The sequence below is a fragment of the Eubalaena glacialis genome, chromosome 1 (genome assembly GCF_028564815.1).
Source record: "Eubalaena glacialis isolate mEubGla1 chromosome 1, mEubGla1.1.hap2.+ XY, whole genome shotgun sequence".
Taxonomy (NCBI): domain Eukaryota; kingdom Metazoa; phylum Chordata; class Mammalia; order Artiodactyla; family Balaenidae; genus Eubalaena; species Eubalaena glacialis.
This window is the reverse complement of record NC_083716.1, coordinates 92,579,364-92,600,633: the sequence shown is the minus strand read 5'-3', so window position 1 is coordinate 92,600,633 and position 21,270 is coordinate 92,579,364. Positions and strand designations below refer to the sequence as shown.

General features: G+C 74.2%; 13 non-coding genes and 7 pseudogenes across 13 annotated transcripts; all 20 read right to left on the bottom strand.

Moving 5' to 3' along the window:
* Positions 1–760: 760 nt before the first annotated feature.
* On the bottom strand, positions 761–879 carry LOC133075923 (5S ribosomal RNA; annotated as a pseudogene).
* A 945-nt stretch (positions 880–1,824) lies between these two features.
* On the bottom strand, positions 1,825–1,943 carry LOC133080047 (5S ribosomal RNA). The gene has a single exon (XR_009698380.1). It is a non-coding gene; the product is annotated as a 5S ribosomal RNA (ribosomal RNA).
* Positions 1,944–2,863: 920 nt separating this feature from the next.
* Positions 2,864–2,982, bottom strand: LOC133080041 (5S ribosomal RNA). The gene has a single exon (XR_009698379.1). It is a non-coding gene; the product is annotated as a 5S ribosomal RNA (ribosomal RNA).
* A 909-nt stretch (positions 2,983–3,891) lies between these two features.
* Positions 3,892–4,010, bottom strand: LOC133075918 (5S ribosomal RNA; annotated as a pseudogene).
* A 946-nt stretch (positions 4,011–4,956) lies between these two features.
* Positions 4,957–5,075, bottom strand: LOC133080035 (5S ribosomal RNA). Its single transcript, XR_009698378.1, has one exon. It is a non-coding gene; the product is annotated as a 5S ribosomal RNA (ribosomal RNA).
* A 918-nt stretch (positions 5,076–5,993) lies between these two features.
* LOC133080030 (5S ribosomal RNA) lies at positions 5,994–6,112 on the bottom strand. Its single transcript, XR_009698377.1, has one exon. It is a non-coding gene; the product is annotated as a 5S ribosomal RNA (ribosomal RNA).
* Positions 6,113–7,021: 909 nt separating this feature from the next.
* LOC133075914 (5S ribosomal RNA) lies at positions 7,022–7,140 on the bottom strand (annotated as a pseudogene).
* Positions 7,141–8,086: 946 nt separating this feature from the next.
* LOC133080023 (5S ribosomal RNA) lies at positions 8,087–8,205 on the bottom strand. Its single transcript, XR_009698375.1, has one exon. It is a non-coding gene; the product is annotated as a 5S ribosomal RNA (ribosomal RNA).
* A 918-nt stretch (positions 8,206–9,123) lies between these two features.
* On the bottom strand, positions 9,124–9,242 carry LOC133080017 (5S ribosomal RNA). Its single transcript, XR_009698374.1, has one exon. It is a non-coding gene; the product is annotated as a 5S ribosomal RNA (ribosomal RNA).
* Positions 9,243–10,151: 909 nt separating this feature from the next.
* Positions 10,152–10,270, bottom strand: LOC133075911 (5S ribosomal RNA; annotated as a pseudogene).
* A 946-nt stretch (positions 10,271–11,216) lies between these two features.
* On the bottom strand, positions 11,217–11,335 carry LOC133080012 (5S ribosomal RNA). The gene has a single exon (XR_009698373.1). It is a non-coding gene; the product is annotated as a 5S ribosomal RNA (ribosomal RNA).
* Positions 11,336–12,253: 918 nt separating this feature from the next.
* Positions 12,254–12,372, bottom strand: LOC133080010 (5S ribosomal RNA). Its single transcript, XR_009698372.1, has one exon. It is a non-coding gene; the product is annotated as a 5S ribosomal RNA (ribosomal RNA).
* A 909-nt stretch (positions 12,373–13,281) lies between these two features.
* LOC133075907 (5S ribosomal RNA) lies at positions 13,282–13,400 on the bottom strand (annotated as a pseudogene).
* A 946-nt stretch (positions 13,401–14,346) lies between these two features.
* LOC133080009 (5S ribosomal RNA) lies at positions 14,347–14,465 on the bottom strand. Its single transcript, XR_009698371.1, has one exon. It is a non-coding gene; the product is annotated as a 5S ribosomal RNA (ribosomal RNA).
* A 918-nt stretch (positions 14,466–15,383) lies between these two features.
* Positions 15,384–15,502, bottom strand: LOC133080008 (5S ribosomal RNA). The gene has a single exon (XR_009698370.1). It is a non-coding gene; the product is annotated as a 5S ribosomal RNA (ribosomal RNA).
* A 909-nt stretch (positions 15,503–16,411) lies between these two features.
* Positions 16,412–16,530, bottom strand: LOC133075902 (5S ribosomal RNA; annotated as a pseudogene).
* A 946-nt stretch (positions 16,531–17,476) lies between these two features.
* On the bottom strand, positions 17,477–17,595 carry LOC133080007 (5S ribosomal RNA). The gene has a single exon (XR_009698369.1). It is a non-coding gene; the product is annotated as a 5S ribosomal RNA (ribosomal RNA).
* Positions 17,596–18,507: 912 nt separating this feature from the next.
* Positions 18,508–18,626, bottom strand: LOC133075899 (5S ribosomal RNA; annotated as a pseudogene).
* A 952-nt stretch (positions 18,627–19,578) lies between these two features.
* Positions 19,579–19,697, bottom strand: LOC133080006 (5S ribosomal RNA). The gene has a single exon (XR_009698368.1). It is a non-coding gene; the product is annotated as a 5S ribosomal RNA (ribosomal RNA).
* A 918-nt stretch (positions 19,698–20,615) lies between these two features.
* On the bottom strand, positions 20,616–20,734 carry LOC133080001 (5S ribosomal RNA). Its single transcript, XR_009698367.1, has one exon. It is a non-coding gene; the product is annotated as a 5S ribosomal RNA (ribosomal RNA).
* Positions 20,735–21,270: the final 536 nt, after the last annotated feature.

Sequence of the window (21,270 nt, the reverse complement as noted above, 5' to 3'; positions counted from 1 at the left end):
GGTGGGCCACCTCGCAGCCCAGGGCGGGCGGGACGCTCCAGGCCCGTCGGCGCTTGGCGCCCCGCCGCAGATCCCGCTCGACGCTCACAGGGACGCGGCCCCGGAGGCTTCAGGGCCCGGCGGCCGCGGTCCCTTGGGCATCCCCCCCTGCCCGCCCACGCGGAGTTAGGCGCAGCCCGGCCACGGCCGGGCCGGCCCTCCGGCCGGGCAGCAGCTGGCCCGAAGCCACTGGGAGCCACCATGGAGTGGGCACGGCCCCTTAGCCCCAGCAAGGCCCCCCCTTGCCCCCACGCCGCCCGCCGAGCACAGGACCCCGGCCCTGGTGGCCGGCAGGCCCGGAGAAGCGGCCCCGGCCCCCGCCCCCGCTCCCGCCCCCGGCCGTGGCGAAACGGCGGAGGGGGGGGCTTTTTCCGGAGGGAGCTGTGGAGAGACACACGGGCAGACAGGGGGCTGCGGCGCGGCTGGGCTCCGGTGGGGGCGGCCAAGTGCAGGTCGAGGGCCTCGCGGGCCGCACGGACGGCACCCCGGCCTGCGGCGGAGTCTGGGTCCGGGCCAGCCACCACGGGAGCGGCTGGGGTGGCGGCTGCCTTCCAGGGCCGCATTCTGGCCGCATGTCCAGCCAGCTCGGCGGGGAGCGATCCCTCCGGCGCGCTGTGTTGGGAGGGACGTGAGGAGGTGAGGCCTGCAGCGGTGCTCAGCGGGGGCGGAGGCGGCCTCGGCCGCGGGCCACTAAATGTCAAGGCGGAGCGGGAGGCAAAAAAGCCTACAGCACTCGGTATTCCCATGTGGTCTCCCATCCAGGTACGAAACAGGCCAGACCCTGATTAGCTTCCGAGATCAGACGAGGTGTGGTGCGTTCAGGGAGGTGTGGCCGTAGAATGCAGCGGGGGCCACGGTGTGCCTCTTTAGGCTTAGCTTCGCTGGTGCTGGCGACTTACCGCCAGCCCGGCAGCCAACCCTCTCCGGCGCGGCCCTGCCGTCCGCCCAGGCAAGCGACAGGAGGCCTCGAGGGCCCGGGGGTGGTGGAGTTGTGGGCGACTTCGCAGCTCAGGTCAGGCGGGACCCTCCAGGCCTGTAGGCGCTTGGCCCTCTGCCCCAGAGCCGCTCAACGCTCACAGGACTTGGCCCCGGAGGCTTAAGGGCCTGTGGCCCTCGGTCCCTTGTGCATTCCCCACCCTGTCAATCCACACAGTGCTAGGCGCAGCCCAGCCACGGCCTGGGCCGGCCCGCCTGCCCAACGGCAGTTGGCCCGAAGCCACTGGGAGCCACCATTGAGCCGGCACGGCCCCTTAGACACAGCAACGCCACCCTTGCCCCCACGCCAACTGCCGAGCAAAGTTCCCGGCGCCTGGTGTCTAGCCAGCCCAGCGAACCGGTCCCAGCCCACGACCCCGCTCCCACTCTCGGCCGTGGCGAAGTGGCAAAGGGTGGGCTTTTTCCGGAGGGAGCTGTGGAGAGACACACGGGCAGACAGGGGGCTGCGGCGCGGCTGGGCTCCGGTGGGGGCGGCCAAGTGCAGGTCGAGGGCTTCGTGGGCCGCACGGACGGCACCCCGGCCTGCGGCGGAGTCTGGGTCCGGGCCAGCCACCACGGGAGCGGCTGGGGTGGCGGCTGCCTTCCAGGGCCGCCTTCTGGCCGCCTGGCCGGCCAGGCCGGCGCGGAGCGCCCCCTCTGGCGCGCTGTGGTGGGAGGGGCCGGAGGAGGTGGGGCCTGCAGCGCTGCCCGGCGGGGCGGGGGCGGGGGCGGAGGCAGCGGCCTCGGCCTTGCCTCGGCCTCGGCCTAGGCCGCGGGCGACTAAAGGAGAAGGCGGAGCGGGAGGCAAAAAGCCTACAGCACCCGGTATTCCCAGGCGGTCTCCCATCCAAGTACTAACCAGGCCCGACCCTGCTTAGCTTCCGAGATCAGACGAGATCGGGCGCGTTCAGGGTGGTATGGCCGTAGACGTTAAAAGGGGCCCGCGGAGTGCCTCTTGAGGCCCAGCTTCGCTGGCGCTTGCGCCTCCCTGCCAGCCCGGCGGCCAGCCCGCCCCGGCAGGGCCCCGCCGCCCGCCCAGGCAGGGCAACGGCGGCCTCGGGTACCAGGGGGGGTGGCGGAGGGTTCGGCGACCTCCCAGCCCAGGGCGGGCGGGACCCACCAAACCGTTCGGCGCTTGGCGCCCCGCCCCAGATCCCGCACGTCGCTCACAGGGACGTGGCCCCGGAGGCTTCAGGGCCCGGGGCCCGCGGTCCCTTGGGCCTCCCCTCTGCCCGCCCACGCGGCGCTAGGCGCAGCCCAGCCGCAGCCCGGGCCGGCCCTCCTGCCCGACGGCAGTCGGCCCTTAACCCACTGGGAGCCACCATTGAGTCGGCACGGCCCCTTAGCCCCAGCAAGGCCACCCTTGCCCCCACGCCACCCGCCGAGCACAGGACCCGGCGCCTTGTGGCCGGCCGGCCCGGAGCACCGGCCCCGGCCCCCGCCCCCGCTCCCGCCCCCGGCCGTGGCGAAACGGCGGAGGGGGGGCTTTTTCCGGAGGGAGCTGTGGAGAGACACACCGGCAGATAGGTGGCTGCGCCGGGGCTGGGCGCTGGTGGGGGGCGGCCAGGTGCAGGTCAAGGGGCTCGCGGGCCGCACGGCCGGCACCCGGGCCTGAGGCGGAGTCTGGGTTCAGGCCAGCCACCCCGGGAGCGGCTGGGATGCGGCTGCCTTCCAGGGCCGCCTTCTGGCCGCCTGGCCGGCCAGGCAGGCGGAGAGCGCCCCCTCTGGCGCGCTGTGGTGGGAGGGGCCGGAGGAGGTGGGGCCTGCAGCGGTGCCCGGCGGGGGCGGGGGCGGGGGCGGGGGCGGAGGCGGCGGGCGACTAAAGGAGAAGGCGGAGCGGGAGGCAAAAAGCCTACAGCACCCGGTATTCCCAGGCGGTCTCCCATCCAAGTACTAACCAGGCCCGACCCTGCTTAGCTTCCGAGATCAGACGAGATCGGGCGCGTTCAGGGTGGTATGGCCGTAGACGCAGGAGGGGCCCGCGCGGTGCCTCTTGAGGCCCAGCTTCGCTGGCGCCTGCGCCTTACCGCCATGCCGGCGGCCAGCCCTCTCCGGCAGGGCCCTGCCGCCCGCCCAGGCAGGCGACAGGAGGCCTCGGGGACCCGGGGGTGGCGGAGTGGTGGGCCACCTCGCAGCCCAGGGCGGGCGGGACGCTCCAGGCCCGTCGGCGCTTGGCGCCCCGCCGCAGATCCCGCTCGACGCTCACAGGGACGCGGCCCCGGAGGCTTCAGGGCCCGGCGGCCGCGGTCCCTTGGGCATCCCCCCCTGCCCGCCCACGCGGAGTTAGGCGCAGCCCGGCCACGGCCGGGCCGGCCCTCCGGCCGGGCAGCAGCTGGCCCGAAGCCACTGGGAGCCACCATGGAGTGGGCACGGCCCCTTAGCCCCAGCAAGGCCCCCCCTTGCCCCCACGCCGCCCGCCGAGCACAGGACCCCGGCCCTGGTGGCCGGCAGGCCCGGAGAAGCGGCCCCGGCCCCCGCCCCCGCTCCCGCCCCCGGCCGTGGCGAAACGGCGGAGGGGGGGCTTTTTCCGGAGGGAGCTGTGGAGAGACACACGGGCAGACAGGGGGCTGCGGCGCGGCTGGGCTCCGGTGGGGGCGGCCAAGTGCAGGTCGAGGGCCTCGCGGGCCGCACGGACGGCACCCCGGCCTGCGGCGGAGTCTGGGTCCGGGCCAGCCACCACGGGAGCGGCTGGGGTGGCGGCTGCCTTCCAGGGCCGCATTCTGGCCGCATGTCCAGCCAGCTCGGCGGGGAGCGATCCCTCCGGCGCGCTGTGTTGGGAGGGACGTGAGGAGGTGAGGCCTGCAGCGGTGCTCAGCGGGGGCGGAGGCGGCCTCGGCCGCGGGCCACTAAATGTCAAGGCGGAGCGGGAGGCAAAAAAGCCTACAGCACTCGGTATTCCCATGTGGTCTCCCATCCAGGTACGAAACAGGCCAGACCCTGATTAGCTTCCGAGATCAGACGAGGTGTGGTGCGTTCAGGGAGGTGTGGCCGTAGAATGCAGCGGGGGCCACGGTGTGCCTCTTGAGGCTTAGCTTCGCTGGTGCTGGCGACTTACCGCCAGCCCGGCAGCCAACCCTCTCCGGCGCGGCCCTGCCGTCCGCCCAGGCAAGTGACAGGAGGCCTCGAGGGCCCGGGGGTGGTGGAGTTGTGGGCGACTTCGCAGCTCAGGTCAGGCGGGACCCTCCAGGCCTGTAGGCGCTTGGCCCTCCGCCCCAGAGCCGCTCAACGCTCACAGGACTTGGCCCCGGAGGCTTAAGGGCCTGTGGCCCTCGGTCCCTTGTGCATTCCCCACCCTGTCAATCCACACAGTGCTAGGCGCAGCCCAGCCACGGCCTGGCCGGCCCGCCTGCCCAACGGCAGTTGGCCCGAAGCCACTGGGAGCCACCATTGAGCCGGCACGGCCCCTTAGACACAGCAACGCCACCCTTGCCCCCACGCCAACTGCCGAGCAAAGTTCCCGGCGCCTGGTGTCTAGCCAGCCCAGCGAACCGGTCCCAGCCCACGACCCCGCTCCCACTCTCGGCCGTGGCGAAGTGGCAAAGGGTGGGCTTTTTCCGGAGGGAGCTGTGGAGAGACACACGGGCAGACAGGGGGCTGCGGCGCGGCTGGGCTCCGGTGGGGGCGGCCAAGTGCAGGTCGAGGGCTTCGTGGGCCGCACGGACGGCACCCCGGCCTGCGGCGGAGTCTGGGTCCGGGCCAGCCACCACGGGAGCGGCTGGGGTGGCGGCTGCCTTCCAGGGCCGCCTTCTGGCCGCCTGGCCGGCCAGGCCGGCGCGGAGCGCCCCCTCTGGCGCGCTGTGGTGGGAGGGGCCGGAGGAGGTGGGGCCTGCAGCGCTGCCCGGCGGGGGCGGGGGCGGGGGCGGAGGCAGCGGCCTCGGCCTTGGCCTCGGCCTCGGCCTAGGCCGCGGGCGACTAAAGGAGAAGGCGGAGCGGGAGGCAAAAAGCCTACAGCACCCGGTATTCCCAGGCGGTCTCCCATCCAAGTACTAACCAGGCCCGACCCTGCTTAGCTTCCGAGATCAGACGAGATCGGGCGCGTTCAGGGTGGTATGGCCGTAGACGTTAAAAGGGGCCCGCGGAGTGCCTCTTGAGGCCCAGCTTCGCTGGCGCTTGCGCCTCCCCGCCAGCCCGGCGGCCAGCCCGCCCCGGCAGGGCCCCGCCGCCCGCCCAGGCAGGGCAACGGCGGCCTCGGGTACCAGGGGGGTGGCGGAGGGTTCGGCGACCTCCCAGCCCAGGGCGGGCGGGACCCACCAAACCGTTCGGCGCTTGGCGCCCCGCCCCAGATCCCGCACGTCGCTCACAGGGACGTGGCCCCGGAGGCTTCAGGGCCCGGGGCCCGCGGTCCCTTGGGCCTCCCCTCTGCCCGCCCACGCGGCGCTAGGCGCAGCCCAGCCGCAGCCCGGGCCGGCCCTCCTGCCCGACGGCAGTCGGCCCTTAACCCACTGGGAGCCACCATTGAGTCGGCACGGCCCCTTAGCCCCAGCAAGGCCACCCTTGCCCCCACGCCACCCGCCGAGCACAGGACCCGGCGCCTTGTGGCCGGCCGGCCCGGAGCACCGGCCCCGGCCCCCGCCCCCGCTCCCGCCCCCGGCCGTGGCGAAACGGCGGAGGGGGGGCTTTTTCCGGAGGGAGCTGTGGAGAGACACACCGGCAGATAGGTGGCTGCGCCGGGGCTGGGCGCTGGTGGGGGCGGCCAGGTGCAGGTCAAGGGGCTCGCGGGCCGCACGGCCGGCACCCGGGCCTGAGGCGGAGTCTGGGTTCAGGCCAGCCACCCCGGGAGCGGCTGGGATGCGGCTGCCTTCCAGGGCCGCCTTCTGGCCGCCTGGCCGGCCAGGCAGGCGGAGAGCGCCCCCTCTGGCGCGCTGTGGTGGGAGGGGCCGGAGGAGGTGGGGCCTGCAGCGGTGCCCGGCGGGGGCGGGGGCGGGGGCGGGGGCGGAGGCGGCGGGCGACTAAAGGAGAAGGCGGAGCGGGAGGCAAAAAGCCTACAGCACCCGGTATTCCCAGGCGGTCTCCCATCCAAGTACTAACCAGGCCCGACCCTGCTTAGCTTCCGAGATCAGACGAGATCGGGCGCGTTCAGGGTGGTATGGCCGTAGACGCAGGAGGGGCCCGCGCGGTGCCTCTTGAGGCCCAGCTTCGCTGGCGCCTGCGCCTTACCGCCATGCCGGCGGCCAGCCCTCTCCGGCAGGGCCCTGCCGCCCGCCCAGGCAGGCGACAGGAGGCCTCGGGGACCCGGGGGTGGCGGAGTGGTGGGCCACCTCGCAGCCCAGGGCGGGCGGGACGCTCCAGGCCCGTCGGCGCTTGGCGCCCTGCCGCAGATCCCGCTCGACGCTCACAGGGACGCGGCCCCGGAGGCTTCAGGGCCCGGCGGCCGCGGTCCCTTGGGCATCCCCCCCTGCGCGCCCACGCGGAGTTAGGCGCAGCCCGGCCACGGCCGGGCCGGCCCTCCGGCCGGGCAGCAGCTGGCCCGAAGCCACTGGGAGCCACCATGGAGTGGGCACGGCCCCTTAGCCCCAGCAAGGCCCCCCCTTGCCCCCACGCCGCCCGCCGAGCACAGGACCCCGGCCCTGGTGGCCGGCAGGCCCGGAGAAGCGGCCCCGGCCCCCGCCCCCGCTCCCGCCCCCGGCCGTGGCGAAACGGCGGAGGGGGGGCTTTTTCCGGAGGGAGCTGTGGAGAGACACACGGGCAGACAGGGGGCTGCGGCGCGGCTGGGCTCCGGTGGGGGCGGCCAAGTGCAGGTCGAGGGCCTCGCGGGCCGCACGGACGGCACCCCGGCCTGCGGCGGAGTCTGGGTCCGGGCCAGCCACCACGGGAGCGGCTGGGGTGGCGGCTGCCTTCCAGGGCCGCATTCTGGCCGCATGTCCAGCCAGCTCGGCGGGGAGCGATCCCTCCGGCGCGCTGTGTTGGGAGGGACGTGAGGAGGTGAGGCCTGCAGCGGTGCTCAGCGGGGGCGGAGGCGGCCTCGGCCGCGGGCCACTAAATGTCAAGGCGGAGCGGGAGGCAAAAAAGCCTACAGCACTCGGTATTCCCATGTGGTCTCCCATCCAGGTACGAAACAGGCCAGACCCTGATTAGCTTCCGAGATCAGACGAGGTGTGGTGCGTTCAGGGAGGTGTGGCCGTAGAATGCAGCGGGGGCCACGGTGTGCCTCTTGAGGCTTAGCTTCGCTGGTGCTGGCGACTTACCGCCAGCCCGGCAGCCAACCCTCTCCGGCGCGGCCCTGCCGTCCGCCCAGGCAAGCGACAGGAGGCCTCGAGGGCCCGGGGGTGGTGGAGTTGTGGGCGACTTCGCAGCTCAGGTCAGGCGGGACCCTCCAGGCCTGTAGGCGCTTGGCCCTCCGCCCCAGAGCCGCTCAACGCTCACAGGACTTGGCCCCGGAGGCTTAAGGGCCTGTGGCCCTCGGTCCCTTGTGCATTCCCCACCCTGTCAATCCACACAGTGCTAGGCGCAGCCCAGCCACGGCCTGGCCGGCCCGCCTGCCCAACGGCAGTTGGCCCGAAGCCACTGGGAGCCACCATTGAGCCGGCACGGCCCCTTAGACACAGCAACGCCACCCTTGCCCCCACGCCAACTGCCGAGCAAAGTTCCCGGCGCCTGGTGTCTAGCCAGCCCAGCGAACCGGTCCCAGCCCACGACCCCGCTCCCACTCTCGGCCGTGGCGAAGTGGCAAAGGGTGGGCTTTTTCCGGAGGGAGCTGTGGAGAGACACACGGGCAGACAGGGGGCTGCGGCGCGGCTGGGCTCCGGTGGGGGCGGCCAAGTGCAGGTCGAGGGCTTCGTGGGCCGCACGGACGGCACCCCGGCCTGCGGCGGAGTCTGGGTCCGGGCCAGCCACCACGGGAGCGGCTGGGGTGGCGGCTGCCTTCCAGGGCCGCCTTCTGGCCGCCTGGCCGGCCAGGCCGGCGCGGAGCGCCCCCTCTGGCGCGCTGTGGTGGGAGGGGCCGGAGGAGGTGGGGCCTGCAGCGCTGCCCGGCGGGGGCGGGGGCGGGGGCGGAGGCAGCGGCCTCGGCCTTGGCCTCGGCCTCGGCCTAGGCCGCGGGCGACTAAAGGAGAAGGCGGAGCGGGAGGCAAAAAGCCTACAGCACCCGGTATTCCCAGGCGGTCTCCCATCCAAGTACTAACCAGGCCCGACCCTGCTTAGCTTCCGAGATCAGACGAGATCGGGCGCGTTCAGGGTGGTATGGCCGTAGACGTTAAAAGGGGCCCGCGGAGTGCCTCTTGAGGCCCAGCTTCGCTGGCGCTTGCGCCTCCCCGCCAGCCCGGCGGCCAGCCCGCCCCGGCAGGGCCCCGCCGCCCGCCCAGGCAGGGCAACGGCGGCCTCGGGTACCAGGGGGGTGGCGGAGGGTTCGGCGACCTCCCAGCCCAGGGCGGGCGGGACCCACCAAACCGTTCGGCGCTTGGCGCCCCGCCCCAGATCCCGCACGTCGCTCACAGGGACGTGGCCCCGGAGGCTTCAGGGCCCGGGGCCCGCGGTCCCTTGGGCCTCCCCTCTGCCCGCCCACGCGGCGCTAGGCGCAGCCCAGCCGCAGCCCGGGCCGGCCCTCCTGCCCGACGGCAGTCGGCCCTTAACCCACTGGGAGCCACCATTGAGTCGGCACGGCCCCTTAGCCCCAGCAAGGCCACCCTTGCCCCCACGCCACCCGCCGAGCACAGGACCCGGCGCCTTGTGGCCGGCCGGCCCGGAGCACCGGCCCCGGCCCCCGCCCCCGCTCCCGCCCCCGGCCGTGGCGAAACGGCGGAGGGGGGGCTTTTTCCGGAGGGAGCTGTGGAGAGACACACCGGCAGATAGGTGGCTGCGCCGGGGCTGGGCGCTGGTGGGGGCGGCCAGGTGCAGGTCAAGGGGCTCGCGGGCCGCACGGCCGGCACCCGGGCCTGAGGCGGAGTCTGGGTTCAGGCCAGCCACCCCGGGAGCGGCTGGGATGCGGCTGCCTTCCAGGGCCGCCTTCTGGCCGCCTGGCCGGCCAGGCAGGCGGAGAGCGCCCCCTCTGGCGCGCTGTGGTGGGAGGGGCCGGAGGAGGTGGGGCCTGCAGCGGTGCCCGGCGGGGGCGGGGGCGGGGGCGGGGGCGGAGGCGGCGGGCGACTAAAGGAGAAGGCGGAGCGGGAGGCAAAAAGCCTACAGCACCCGGTATTCCCAGGCGGTCTCCCATCCAAGTACTAACCAGGCCCGACCCTGCTTAGCTTCCGAGATCAGACGAGATCGGGCGCGTTCAGGGTGGTATGGCCGTAGACGCAGGAGGGGCCCGCGCGGTGCCTCTTGAGGCCCAGCTTCGCTGGCGCCTGCGCCTTACCGCCATGCCGGCGGCCAGCCCTCTCCGGCAGGGCCCTGCCGCCCGCCCAGGCAGGCGACAGGAGGCCTCGGGGACCCGGGGGTGGCGGAGTGGTGGGCCACCTCGCAGCCCAGGGCGGGCGGGACGCTCCAGGCCCGTCGGCGCTTGGCGCCCCGCCGCAGATCCCGCTCGACGCTCACAGGGACGCGGCCCCGGAGGCTTCAGGGCCCGGCGGCCGCGGTCCCTTGGGCATCCCCCCCTGCCCGCCCACGCGGAGTTAGGCGCAGCCCGGCCACGGCCGGGCCGGCCCTCCGGCCGGGCAGCAGCTGGCCCGAAGCCACTGGGAGCCACCATGGAGTGGGCACGGCCCCTTAGCCCCAGCAAGGCCCCCCCTTGCCCCCACGCCGCCCGCCGAGCACAGGACCCCGGCCCTGGTGGCCGGCAGGCCCGGAGAAGCGGCCCCGGCCCCCGCCCCCGCTCCCGCCCCCGGCCGTGGCGAAACGGCGGAGGGGGGGCTTTTTCCGGAGGGAGCTGTGGAGAGACACACGGGCAGACAGGGGGCTGCGGCGCGGCTGGGCTCCGGTGGGGGCGGCCAAGTGCAGGTCGAGGGCCTCGCGGGCCGCACGGACGGCACCCCGGCCTGCGGCGGAGTCTGGGTCCGGGCCAGCCACCACGGGAGCGGCTGGGGTGGCGGCTGCCTTCCAGGGCCGCATTCTGGCCGCATGTCCAGCCAGCTCGGCGGGGAGCGATCCCTCCGGCGCGCTGTGTTGGGAGGGACGTGAGGAGGTGAGGCCTGCAGCGGTGCTCAGCGGGGGCGGAGGCGGCCTCGGCCGCGGGCCACTAAATGTCAAGGCGGAGCGGGAGGCAAAAAAGCCTACAGCACTCGGTATTCCCATGTGGTCTCCCATCCAGGTACGAAACAGGCCAGACCCTGATTAGCTTCCGAGATCAGACGAGGTGTGGTGCGTTCAGGGAGGTGTGGCCGTAGAATGCAGCGGGGGCCACGGTGTGCCTCTTGAGGCTTAGCTTCGCTGGTGCTGGCGACTTACCGCCAGCCCGGCAGCCAACCCTCTCCGGCGCGGCCCTGCCGTCCGCCCAGGCAAGCGACAGGAGGCCTCGAGGGCCCGGGGGTGGTGGAGTTGTGGGCGACTTCGCAGCTCAGGTCAGGCGGGACCCTCCAGGCCTGTAGGCGCTTGGCCCTCCGCCCCAGAGCCGCTCAACGCTCACAGGACTTGGCCCCGGAGGCTTAAGGGCCTGTGGCCCTCGGTCCCTTGTGCATTCCCCACCCTGTCAATCCACACAGTGCTAGGCGCAGCCCAGCCACGGCCTGGCCGGCCCGCCTGCCCAACGGCAGTTGGCCCGAAGCCACTGGGAGCCACCATTGAGCCGGCACGGCCCCTTAGACACAGCAACGCCACCCTTGCCCCCACGCCAACTGCCGAGCAAAGTTCCCGGCGCCTGGTGTCTAGCCAGCCCAGCGAACCGGTCCCAGCCCACGACCCCGCTCCCACTCTCGGCCGTGGCGAAGTGGCAAAGGGTGGGCTTTTTCCGGAGGGAGCTGTGGAGAGACACACGGGCAGACAGGGGGCTGCGGCGCGGCTGGGCTCCGGTGGGGGCGGCCAAGTGCAGGTCGAGGGCTTCGTGGGCCGCACGGACGGCACCCCGGCCTGCGGCGGAGTCTGGGTCCGGGCCAGCCACCACGGGAGCGGCTGGGGTGGCGGCTGCCTTCCAGGGCCGCCTTCTGGCCGCCTGGCCGGCCAGGCCGGCGCGGAGCGCCCCCTCTGGCGCGCTGTGGTGGGAGGGGCCGGAGGAGGTGGGGCCTGCAGCGCTGCCCGGCGGGGGCGGGGGCGGGGGCGGAGGCAGCGGCCTCGGCCTTGGCCTCGGCCTCGGCCTAGGCCGCGGGCGACTAAAGGAGAAGGCGGAGCGGGAGGCAAAAAGCCTACAGCACCCGGTATTCCCAGGCGGTCTCCCATCCAAGTACTAACCAGGCCCGACCCTGCTTAGCTTCCGAGATCAGACGAGATCGGGCGCGTTCAGGGTGGTATGGCCGTAGACGTTAAAAGGGGCCCGCGGAGTGCCTCTTGAGGCCCAGCTTCGCTGGCGCTTGCGCCTCCCCGCCAGCCCGGCGGCCAGCCCGCCCCGGCAGGGCCCCGCCGCCCGCCCAGGCAGGGCAACGGCGGCCTCGGGTACCAGGGGGGTGGCGGAGGGTTCGGCGACCTCCCAGCCCAGGGCGGGCGGGACCCACCAAACCGTTCGGCGCTTGGCGCCCCGCCCCAGATCCCGCACGTCGCTCACAGGGACGTGGCCCCGGAGGCTTCAGGGCCCGGGGCCCGCGGTCCCTTGGGCCTCCCCTCTGCCCGCCCACGCGGCGCTAGGCGCAGCCCAGCCGCAGCCCGGGCCGGCCCTCCTGCCCGACGGCAGTCGGCCCTTAACCCACTGGGAGCCACCATTGAGTCGGCACGGCCCCTTAGCCCCAGCAAGGCCACCCTTGCCCCCACGCCACCCGCCGAGCACAGGACCCGGCGCCTTGTGGCCGGCCGGCCCGGAGCACCGGCCCCGGCCCCCGCCCCCGCTCCCGCCCCCGGCCGTGGCGAAACGGCGGAGGGGGGGCTTTTTCCGGAGGGAGCTGTGGAGAGACACACCGGCAGATAGGTGGCTGCGCCGGGGCTGGGCGCTGGTGGGGGCGGCCAGGTGCAGGTCAAGGGGCTCGCGGGCCGCACGGCCGGCACCCGGGCCTGAGGCGGAGTCTGGGTTCAGGCCAGCCACCCCGGGAGCGGCTGGGATGCGGCTGCCTTCCAGGGCCGCCTTCTGGCCGCCTGGCCGGCCAGGCAGGCGGAGAGCGCCCCCTCTGGCGCGCTGTGGTGGGAGGGGCCGGAGGAGGTGGGGCCTGCAGCGGTGCCCGGCGGGGGCGGGGGCGGGGGCGGGGGCGGAGGCGGCGGGCGACTAAAGGAGAAGGCGGAGCGGGAGGCAAAAAGCCTACAGCACCCGGTATTCCCAGGCGGTCTCCCATCCAAGTACTAACCAGGCCCGACCCTGCTTAGCTTCCGAGATCAGACGAGATCGGGCGCGTTCAGGGTGGTATGGCCGTAGACGCAGGAGGGGCCCGCGCGGTGCCTCTTGAGGCCCAGCTTCGCTGGCGCCTGCGCCTTACCGCCATGCCGGCGGACAGCCCTCTCCCGCAGGGCCCTGCCGCCCGCCCAGGCAGGCGACAGGAGGCCTCGGGGACCCGGGGGTGGCGGAGTGGTGGGCCACCTCGCAGCCCAGGGCGGGCGGGACGCTCCAGGCCCGTCGGCGCTTGGCGCCCCGCCGCAGATCCCGCTCGACGCTCACAGGGACGCGGCCCCGGAGGCTTCAGGGCCCGGCGGCCGCGGTCCCTTGGGCATCCCCCCCTGCCCGCCCACGCGGAGTTAGGCGCAGCCCGGCCACGGCCGGGCCGGCCCTCCGGCCGGGCAGCAGCTGGCCCGAAGCCACTGGGAGCCACCATGGAGTGGGCACGGCCCCTTAGCCCCAGCAAGGCCCCCCCTTGCCCCCACGCCGCCCGCCGAGCACAGGACCCCGGCCCTGGTGGCCGGCAGGCCCGGAGAAGCGGCCCCGGCCCCCGCCCCCGCTCCCGCCCCCGGCCGTGGCGAAACGGCGGAGGGGGGGCTTTTTCCGGAGGGAGCTGTGGAGAGACACACGGGCAGACAGGGGGCTGCGGCGCGGCTGGGCTCCGGTGGGGGCGGCCAAGTGCAGGTCGAGGGCCTCGCGGGCCGCACGGACGGCACCCCGGCCTGCGGCGGAGTCTGGGTCCGGGCCAGCCACCACGGGAGCGGCTGGGGTGGCGGCTGCCTTCCAGGGCCGCATTCTGGCCGCATGTCCAGCCAGCTCGGCGGGGAGCGATCCCTCCGGCGCGCTGTGTTGGGAGGGACGTGAGGAGGTGAGGCCTGCAGCGGTGCTCAGCGGGGGCGGAGGCGGCCTCGGCCGCGGGCCACTAAATGTCAAGGCGGAGCGGGAGGCAAAAAAGCCTACAGCACTCGGTATTCCCATGTGGTCTCCCATCCAGGTACGAAACAGGCCAGACCCTGATTAGCTTCCGAGATCAGACGAGGTGTGGTGCGTTCAGGGAGGTGTGGCCGTAGAATGCAGCGGGGGCCACGGTGTGCCTCTTGAGGCTTAGCTTCGCTGGTGCTGGCGACTTACCGCCAGCCCGGCAGCCAACCCTCTCCGGCGCGGCCCTGCCGTCCGCCCAGGCAAGCGACAGGAGGCCTCGAGGGCCCGGGGGTGGTGGAGTTGTGGGCGACTTCGCAGCTCAGGTCAGGCGGGACCCTCCAGGCCTGTAGGCGCTTGGCCCTCCGCCCCAGAGCCGCTCAACGCTCACAGGACTTGGCCCCGGAGGCTTAAGGGCCTGTGGCCCTCGGTCCCTTGTGCATTCCCCACCCTGTCAATCCACACAGTGCTAGGCGCAGCCCAGCCACGGCCTGGCCGGCCCGCCTGCCCAACGGCAGTTGGCCCGAAGCCACTGGGAGCCACCATTGAGCCGGCACGGCCCCTTAGACACAGCAACGCCACCCTTGCCCCCACGCCAACTGCCGAGCAAAGTTCCCGGCGCCTGGTGTCTAGCCAGCCCAGCGAACCGGTCCCAGCCCACGACCCCGCTCCCACTCTCGGCCGTGGCGAAGTGGCAAAGGGTGGGCTTTTTCCGGAGGGAGCTGTGGAGAGACACACGGGCAGACAGGGGGCTGCGGCGCGGCTGGGCTCCGGTGGGGGCGGCCAAGTGCAGGTCGAGGGCTTCGTGGGCCGCACGGACGGCACCCCGGCCTGCGGCGGAGTCTGGGTCCGGGCCAGCCACCACGGGAGCGGCTGGGGTGGCGGCTGCCTTCCAGGGCCGCCTTCTGGCCGCCTGGCCGGCCAGGCCGGCGCGGAGCGCCCCCTCTGGCGCGCTGTGGTGGGAGGGGCCGGAGGAGGTGGGGCCTGCAGCGCTGCCCGGCGGGGGCGGGGGCGGGGGCGGAGGCAGCGGCCTCGGCCTTGGCCTCGGCCTCGGCCTAGGCCGCGGGCGACTAAAGGAGAAGGCGGAGCGGGAGGCAAAAAGCCTACAGCACCCGGTATTCCCAGGCGGTCTCCCATCCAAGTACTAACCAGGCCCGACCCTGCTTAGCTTCCGAGATCAGACGAGATCGGGCGCGTTCAGGGTGGTATGGCCGTAGACGTTAAAAGGGGCCCGCGGAGTGCCTCTTGAGGCCCAGCTTCGCTGGCGCTTGCGCCTCCCCGCCAGCCCGGCGGCCAGCCCGCCCCGGCAGGGCCCCGCCGCCCGCCCAGGCAGGGCAACGGCGGCCTCGGGTACCAGGGGGGTGGCGGAGGGTTCGGCGACCTCCCAGCCCAGGGCGGGCGGGACCCACCAAACCGTTCGGCGCTTGGCGCCCCGCCCCAGATCCCGCACGTCGCTCACAGGGACGTGGCCCCGGAGGCTTCAGGGCCCGGGGCCCGCGGTCCCTTGGGCCTCCCCTCTGCCCGCCCACGTGGCGCTAGGCGCAGCCCAGCCGCAGCCCGGGCCGGCCCTCCTGCCCGACGGCAGTCGGCCCTTAACCCACTGGGAGCCACCATTGAGTCGGCACGGCCCCTTAGCCCCAGCAAGGCCACCCTTGCCCCCACGCCACCCGCCGAGCACAGGACCCGGCGCCTTGTGGCCGGCCGGCCCGGAGCACCGGCCCCGGCCCCCGCCCCCGCTCCCGCCCCCGGCCGTGGCGAAACGGCGGAGGGGGGGCTTTTTCCGGAGGGAGCTGTGGAGAGACACACCGGCAGATAGGTGGCTGCGCCGGGGCTGGGCGCTGGTGGGGGCGGCCAGGTGCAGGTCAAGGGGCTCGCGGGCCGCACGGCCGGCACCCGGGCCTGAGGCGGAGTCTGGGTTCAGGCCAGCCACCCCGGGAGCGGCTGGGATGCGGCTGCCTTCCAGGGCCGCCTTCTGGCCGCCTGGCCGGCCAGGCAGGCGGAGAGCGCCCCCTCTGGCGCGCTGTGGTGGGAGGGGCCGGAGGAGGTGGGGCCTGCAGCGGTGCCCGGCGGGGGCGGGGGCGGGGGCGGGGGCGGAGGCGGCGGGCGACTAAAGGAGAAGGCGGAGCGGGAGGCAAAAAGCCTACAGCACCCGGTATTCCCAGGCGGTCTCCCATCCAAGTACTAACCAGGCCCGACCCTGCTTAGCTTCCGAGATCAGACGAGATCGGGCGCGTTCAGGGTGGTATGGCCGTAGACGCAGGAGGGGCCCGCGCGGTGCCTCTTGAGGCCCAGCTTCGCTGGCGCCTGCGCCTTACCGCCATGCCGGCGGACAGCCCTCTCCCGCAGGGCCCTGCCGCCCGCCCAGGCAGGCGACAGGAGGCCTCGGGGACCCGGGGGTGGCGGAGTGGTGGGCCACCTCGCAGCCCAGGGCGGGCGGGACGCTCCAGGCCCGTCGGCGCTTGGCGCCCCGCCGCAGATCCCGCTCGACGCTCACAGGGACGCGGCCCCGGAGGCTTCAGGGCCCGGCGGCCGCGGTCCCTTGGGCATCCCCCCCTGCCCGCCCACGCGGAGTTAGGCGCAGCCCGGCCACGGCCGGGCCGGCCCTCCGGCCGGGCAGCAGCTGGCCCGAAGCCACTGGGAGCCACCATGGAGTGGGCACGGCCCCTTAGCCCCAGCAAGGCCCCCCCTTGCCCCCACGCCGCCCGCCGAGCACAGGACCCCGGCCCTGGTGGCCGGCAGGCCCGGAGAAGCGGCCCCGGCCCCCGCCCCCGCTCCCGCCCCCGGCCGTGGCGAAACGGCGGAGGGGGGGCTTTTTCCGGAGGGAGCTGTGGAGAGACACACGGGCAGACAGGGGGCTGCGGCGCGGCTGGGCTCCGGTGGGGGCGGCCAAGTGCAGGTCGAGGGCCTCGCGGGCCGCACGGACGGCACCCCGGCCTGCGGCGGAGTCTGGGTCCGGGCCAGCCACCACGGGAGCGGCTGGGGTGGCGGCTGCCTTCCAGGGCCGCATTCTGGCCGCATGTCCAGCCAGCTCGGCGGGGAGCGATCCCTCCGGCGCGCTGTGTTGGGAGGGACGTGAGGAGGTGAGGCCTGCAGCGGTGCTCAGCGGGGGCGGAGGCGGCCTCGGCCGCGGGCCACTAAATGTCAAGGCGGAGCGGGAGGCAAAAAAGCCTACAGCACTCGGTATTCCCATGTGGTCTCCCATCCAGGTACGAAACAGGCCAGACCCTGATTAGCTTCCGAGATCAGACGAGGTGTGGTGCGTTCAGGGAGGTGTGGCCGTAGAATGCAGCGGGGGCCACGGTGTGCCTCTTGAGGCTTAGCTTCGCTGGTGCTGGCGACTTACCGCCAGCCCGGCAGCCAACCCTCTCCGGCGCGGCCCTGCCGTCCGCCCAGGCAAGCGACAGGAGGCCTCGAGGGCCCGGGGGTGGTGGAGTTGTGGGCGACTTCGCAGCTCAGGTCAGGCGGGACCCTCCAGGCCTGTAGGCGCTTGGCCCTCCGCCCCAGAGCCGCTCAACGCTCACAGGACTTGGCCCCGGAGGCTTAAGGGCCTGTGGCCCTCGGTCCCTTGTGCATTCCCCACCCTGTCAATCCACACAGTGCTAGGCGCAGCCCAGCCACGGCCTGGCCGGCCCGCCTGCCCAACGGCAGTTGGCCCGAAGCCACTGGGAGCCACCATTGAGCCGGCACGGCCCCTTAGACACAGCAACGCCACCCTTGCCCCCACGCCAACTGCCGAGCAAAGTTCCCGGCGCCTGGTGTCTAGCCAGCCCAGCGAACCGGTCCCAGCCCACGACCCCGCTCCCACTCTCGGCCGTGGTGAAGTGGCAAAGGGTGGGCTTTTTCCGGAGGGAGCTGTGGAGAGACACACGGGCAGACAGGGGGCTGCGGCGCGGCTGGGCTCCGGTGGGGGCGGCCAAGTGCAGGTCGAGGGCTTCGTGGGCCGCACGGACGGCACCCCGGCCTGCGGCGGAGTCTGGGTCCGGGCCAGCCACCACGGGAGCGGCTGGGGTGGCGGCTGCCTTCCAGGGCCGCCTTCTGGCCGCCTGGCCGGCCAGGCCGGCGCGGAGCGCCCCCTCTGGCGCGCTGTGGTGGGAGGGGCCGGAGGAGGTGGGGCCTGCAGCGCTGCCCGGCGGGGGCGGGGGCGGGGGCGGAGGCAGCGGCCTCGGCCTTGGCCTCGGCCTCGGCCTAGGCCGCGGGCGACTAAAGGAGAAGGCGGAGCGGGAGGCAAAAAGCCTACAGCACCCGGTATTCCCAGGCGGTCTCCCATCCAAGTACTAACCAGGCCCGACCCTGCTTAGCTTCCGAGATCAGACGAGATCGGGCGCGTTCAGGGTGGTATGGCCGTAGACGTTAAAAGGGGCCCGCGGAGTGCCTCTTGAGGCCCAGCTTCGCTGGCGCTTGCGCCTCCCCGCCAGCCCGGCGGCCAGCCCGCCCCGGCAGGGCCCCGCCGCCCGCCCAGGCAGGGCAACGGCGGCCTCGGGTACCAGGGCGGTGGCGGAGGGTTCGGCGACCTCCCAGCCCAGGGCGGGCGGGACCCACCAAACCGTTCGGCGCTTGGCGCCCCGCCCCAGATCCCGCACGTCGCTCACAGGGACGTGGCCCCGGAGGCTTCAGGGCCCGGGGCCCGCGGTCCCTTGGGCCTCCCCTCTGCCCGCCCACGCGGCGCTAGGCGCAGCCCAGCCGCAGCCCGGGCCGGCCCTCCTGCCCGACGGCAGTCGGCCCTTAACCCACTGGGAGCCACCATTGAGTCGGCACGGCCCCTTAGCCCCAGCAAGGCCACCCTTGCCCCCACGCCACCCGCCGAGCACAGGACCCGGCGCCTTGTGGCCGGCCGGCCCGGAGCACCGGCCCCGGCCCCCGCCCCCGCTCCCGCCCCCGGCCGTGGCGAAACGGCGGAGGGGGGGGCTTTTTCCGGAGGGAGCTGTGGAGAGACACACGGGCAGACAGGGGGCTGCGGCGCGGCTGGGCTCCGGTGGGGGCGGCCAAGTGCAGGTCGAGGGCCTCGCGGGCCGCACGGACGGCACCCCGGCCTGCGGCGGAGTCTGGGTCCGGGCCAGCCACCACGGGAGCGGCTGGGGTGGCGGCTGCCTTCCAGGGCCGCATTCTGGCCGCATGTCCAGCCAGCTCGGCGGGGAGCGATCCCTCCGGCGCGCTGTGTTGGGAGGGACGTGAGGAGGTGAGGCCTGCAGCGGTGCTCAGCGGGGGCGGAGGCGGCCTCGGCCGCGGGCCACTAAATGTCAAGGCGGAGCGGGAGGCAAAAAAGCCTACAGCACTCGGTATTCCCATGTGGTCTCCCATCCAGGTACGAAACAGGCCAGACCCTGATTAGCTTCCGAGATCAGACGAGGTGTGGTGCGTTCAGGGAGGTGTGGCCGTAGAATGCAGCGGGGGCCACGGTGTGCCTCTTGAGGCTTAGCTTCGCTGGTGCTGGCGACTTACCGCCAGCCCGGCAGCCAACCCTCTCCGGCGCGGCCCTGCCGTCCGCCCAGGCAAGCGACAGGAGGCCTCGAGGGCCCGGGGGTGGTGGAGTTGTGGGCGACTTCGCAGCTCAGGTCAGGCGGGACCCTCCAGGCCTGTAGGCGCTTGGCCCTCCGCCCCAGAGCCGCTCAACGCTCACAGGACTTGGCCCCGGAGGCTTAAGGGCCTGTGGCCCTCGGTCCCTTGTGCATTCCCCACCCTGTCAATCCACACAGTGCTAGGCGCAGCCCAGCCACGGCCTGGCCGGCCCGCCTGCCCAACGGCAGTTGGCCCGAAGCCACTGGGAGCCACCATTGAGCCGGCACGGCCCCTTAGACACAGCAACGCCACCCTTGCCCCCACGCCAACTGCCGAGCAAAGTTCCCGGCGCCTGGTGTCTAGCCAGCCCAGCGAACCGGTCCCAGCCCACGACCCCGCTCCCACTCTCGGCCGTGGCGAAGTGGCAAAGGGTGGGCTTTTTCCGGAGGGAGCTGTGGAGAGACACACGGGCAGACAGGGGGCTGCGGCGCGGCTGGGCTCCGGTGGGGGCGGCCAAGTGCAGGTCGAGGGCTTCGTGGGCCGCACGGACGGCACCCCGGCCTGCGGCGGAGTCTGGGTCCGGGCCAGCCACCACGGGAGCGGCTGGGGTGGCGGCTGCCTTCCAGGGCCGCCTTCTGGCCGCCTGGCCGGCCAGGCCGGCGCGGAGCGCCCCCTCTGGCGCGCTGTGGTGGGAGGGGCCGGAGGAGGTGGGGCCTGCAGCGCTGCCCGGCGGGGGCGGGGGCGGGGGCGGGGGCGGAGGCAGCGGCCTCGGCCTTGGCCTCGGCCTCGGCCTAGGCCGCGGGCGACTAAAGGAGAAGGCGGAGCGGGAGGCAAAAAGCCTACAGCACCCGGTATTCCCAGGCGGTCTCCCATCCAAGTACTAACCAGGCCCGACCCTGCTTAGCTTCCGAGATCAGACGAGATCGGGCGCGTTCAGGGTGGTATGGCCGTAGACGTTAAAAGGGGCCCGCGGAGTGCCTCTTGAGGCCCAGCTTCGCTGGCGCTTGCGCCTCCCCGCCAGCCCGGCGGCCAGCCCGCCCCGGCAGGGCCCCGCCGCCCGCCCAGGCAGGGCAACGGCGGCCTCGGGTACCAGGGGGGTGGCGGAGGGTTCGGCGACCTCCCAGCCCAGGGCGGGCGGGACCCACCAAACCGTTCGGCGCTTGGCGCCCCGCCCCAGATCCCGCACGTCGCTCACAGGGACGTGGCCCCGGAGGCTTCAGGGCCCGGGGCCCGCGGTCCCTTGGGCCTCCCCTCTGCCCGCCCACGTGGCGCTAGGCGCAGCCCAGCCGCAGCCCGGGCCGGCCCTCCTGCCCGACGGCAGTCGGCCCTTAACCCACTGGGAGCCACCATTGAGTCGGCACGGCCCCTTAGCCCCAGCAAGGCCACCCTTGCCCCCACGCCACCCGCCGAGCACAGGACCCGGCGCCTTGTGGCCGGCCGGCCCGGAGCACCGGCCCCGGCCCCCGCCCCCGCTCCCGCCCCCGGCCGTGGCGAAACGGCGGAGGGGGGGCTTTTTCCGGAGGGAGCTGTGGAGAGACACACCGGCAGATAGGTGGCTGCGCCGGGGCTGGGCGCTGGTGGGGGCGGCCAGGTGCAGGTCAAGGGGCTCGCGGGCCGCACGGCCGGCACCCGGGCCTGAGGCGGAGTCTGGGTTCAGGCCAGCCACCCCGGGAGCGGCTGGGATGCGGCTGCCTTCCAGGGCCGCCTTCTGGCCGCCTGGCCGGCCAGGCAGGCGGAGAGCGCCCCCTCTGGCGCGCTGTGGTGGGAGGGGCCGGAGGAGGTGGGGCCTGCAGCGGTGCCCGGCGGGGGCGGGGGCGGGGGCGGGGGCGGAGGCGGCGGGCGACTAAAGGAGAAGGCGGAGCGGGAGGCAAAAAGCCTACAGCACCCGGTATTCCCAGGCGGTCTCCCATCCAAGTACTAACCAGGCCCGACCCTGCTTAGCTTCCGAGATCAGACGAGATCGGGCGCGTTCAGGGTGGTATGGCCGTAGACGCAGGAGGGGCCCGCGCGGTGCCTCTTGAGGCCCAGCTTCGCTGGCGCCTGCGCCTTACCGCCATGCCGGCGGACAGCCCTCTCCCGCAGGGCCCTGCCGCCCGCCCAGGCAGGCGACAGGAGGCCTCGGGGACCCGGGGGTGGCGGAGTGGTGGGCCACCTCGCAGCCCAGGGCGGGCGGGACGCTCCAGGCCCGTCGGCGCTTGGCGCCCCGCCGCAGATCCCGCTCGACGCTCACAGGGATGCGGCCCCGGAGGCTTCAGGGCCCGGCGGCCGCGGTCCGTTGGGCATCCCCCCCTGCCCGCCCACGTGGAGTTAGGCGCAGCCCGGCCACGGCCGGGCCGGCCCTCCGGCCGGGCAGCAGCTGGCCCGAAGCCACTGGGAGCCACCATGGAGTGGGCACGGCCCCTTAGCCCCAGCAAGGCCCCCCCTTGCCCCCACGCCGCCCGCCGAGCACAGGACCCCGGCCCTGGTGGCCGGCAGGCCCGGAGAAGCGGCCCCGGCCCCCGCCCCCGCTCCCGCCCCCGGCCGTGGCG